Source organism: Eucalyptus grandis, chromosome 1, assembly GCF_016545825.1.
Source record: "Eucalyptus grandis isolate ANBG69807.140 chromosome 1, ASM1654582v1, whole genome shotgun sequence".
NCBI lineage: Eukaryota > Viridiplantae > Streptophyta > Magnoliopsida > Myrtales > Myrtaceae > Eucalyptus > Eucalyptus grandis.
In genome coordinates this window covers 15,105,179-15,107,272 of record NC_052612.1, presented here as the reverse complement: position 1 = coordinate 15,107,272, position 2,094 = coordinate 15,105,179, and the positions used below count along the sequence as shown (strand labels likewise).

General features: G+C 43.5%; 1 pseudogene; it reads right to left on the bottom strand.

The window, feature by feature from the left end:
- Positions 1-1,009: 1,009 nt before the first annotated feature.
- LOC120295681 lies at positions 1,010-1,834 on the bottom strand (annotated as a pseudogene).
- Between the last annotated feature and the right edge of the window lie 260 nt (positions 1,835-2,094).

Below are 2,094 nucleotides of genomic sequence, written 5' to 3'. Positions count from 1 at the left end.
GGTACATGGTAACAATACGCCTCTCCGTTAGTGCTACTGCCCATATTAATCGTGCCATTGCACTTTCAAGATGATAATTTGTTTTTTTTTTGTGTCGAGGACTCCGCACGGGCCCCCGTACTAGATGGCATCAAAGGCTGAAGCCCTTATCTGCTCGAGAGACTAGCTCACATCCCATCTCAAGGTCCCCACCTACTCAAGATGGATGATAAAGTTCACTCAAGAATAAGCGATAATCCTTTATAAGATTTGAAAGCTCAAGACCAACTAGCATTGGTGAACTAATTGAAAAATCGATATATCATTTTCTTTTTACTAATGTGATTGTAATGAATGGATTTACATAATTTAACACATTACAACTTCTTTAAGGTTTTGTTGATCAAGGATTTCTCTCTAAAATTTGAATATATATATGGGCTTTCAAAGAGGTAGATGTTTTATGCGTGCCGTATCGGTCCTTTGCTTGTGAGAACCATGTCAAGTGATCATGCTCTTTATTCCTTAACAATGAATAGAAATAGTAATAGTCATTTTTTATAGTCCGCACTTATCTTTGTTACTCAAATTATTCTAGTACATTTTCATGATTTTCCCTTTAGGATTTTGAATTTGTGGGTCTTATTCCCGTATCTTTTTCTCTTCAATGATTCACATTCCCAACACAACGACTTCATGTAAATCATAAATGCATCCATCATAGATGTTTGATTATAATCAAGAATGAACTATTTCAATCATGACTTTTTAAATCATGAATCTTCAATGCGTCGATTGTCATTTGCAGTTTGTGCATTAGAAGTTGAACAATCATATTCAAGAGTGACATTCTTCCGAAGGAGATGCAGTGATAGAGATCATGAGGAATTGATGCCCGGGGTTTCCCATTTATTGTTAGTATAAACTAGCTTTTAAAATTCAGTTGAAGATTTCAGTGCTTATGAAAATACTTATCGTTTACTAATTTTTTTTATTTAAAACTATATGACAAACATTAGCAAATGAATCGCTAAGCAGAGGAGCAAGTACTGAGTGCACTCAATTCATGTGAGTCCATAGAATAAGCACCAAGTATACTTACCTTCATGAAAACAGCATCAGCACTTGGAATGGCCTCAAACATGTCTCCCCGACATGACTGACCCTGCCGTGCGCTGGCGCGGCAGCAACAATGTGAGGCTGGTCGAAGTTAATCCCCCTTGATGTGCGGGGTATGCCCTCACTATCTCGGTTACGGCACTGCCCGTCCCGCCTCCAACGTCCACCAGAGATCCCACGCGCTCGAACCCATCCTTGTACGCATCCACGATAGCTTTCATCATGAGCTTGTTCGAGCACGCCATTGCATCACGGAACGTGCGGCTGAATTCAGGGTTCTGGGACTCCAAGTCCCACATTTCGCAGCCATAAGCCCTCTTTAACGGGAATGATCCCCGTCCTTGATGTAGTCACTAAGGCTGTGCCACGGGGACACCATATACTGATGGCCCGCCAGCAGTACCAGTGGCGCGAGGTTGAGGTGCCCAGCCCCTTGTAAGAGCCATCTCGACGACGGGGTGAGGCCGTAGAGCGTCTCTCTGCCGTCGTAGTGCGCGGAGAAGATGTTCTTGCGGACCAGGGGCGTCATGATGCGGCCGAGGACGCAGGTTTTGACAGATGGGGAGGGGATGTGGGAGGCTATTTGAGCCAAGGTGACAGGCCCCCCGCCCAGCGAGTGGATGATGTCAGGTATCCGGAGCTCCACCGCGCAGTTCAGCGCCATTGAGTCCACGTACGCATACATGAGCTTCCATACTTGGACTTGGCCACTTAACGTTTCATCGAGCGGTGCCATTCTCTCTCGCTGTCTCTCTCTGTACGCCCGCCTATTTGGTTTGGGACAGTGTTTGAGTTAAGAAGAGAGCGTCTGTTCGTATATATAGGGCAAGGTAATCATCGGGTTCAGCCGAATGCTAATGTGTTTTCACTCGGTGCATCATCTCAATTATTTATTTATTCATTGAGTTGCAATAATCAGAAGAAACCTCCGTCCCATGTATAAACTAAACTGCTGTTATATTTTATTATTTCCAATATGATCCCAATTTTATATTT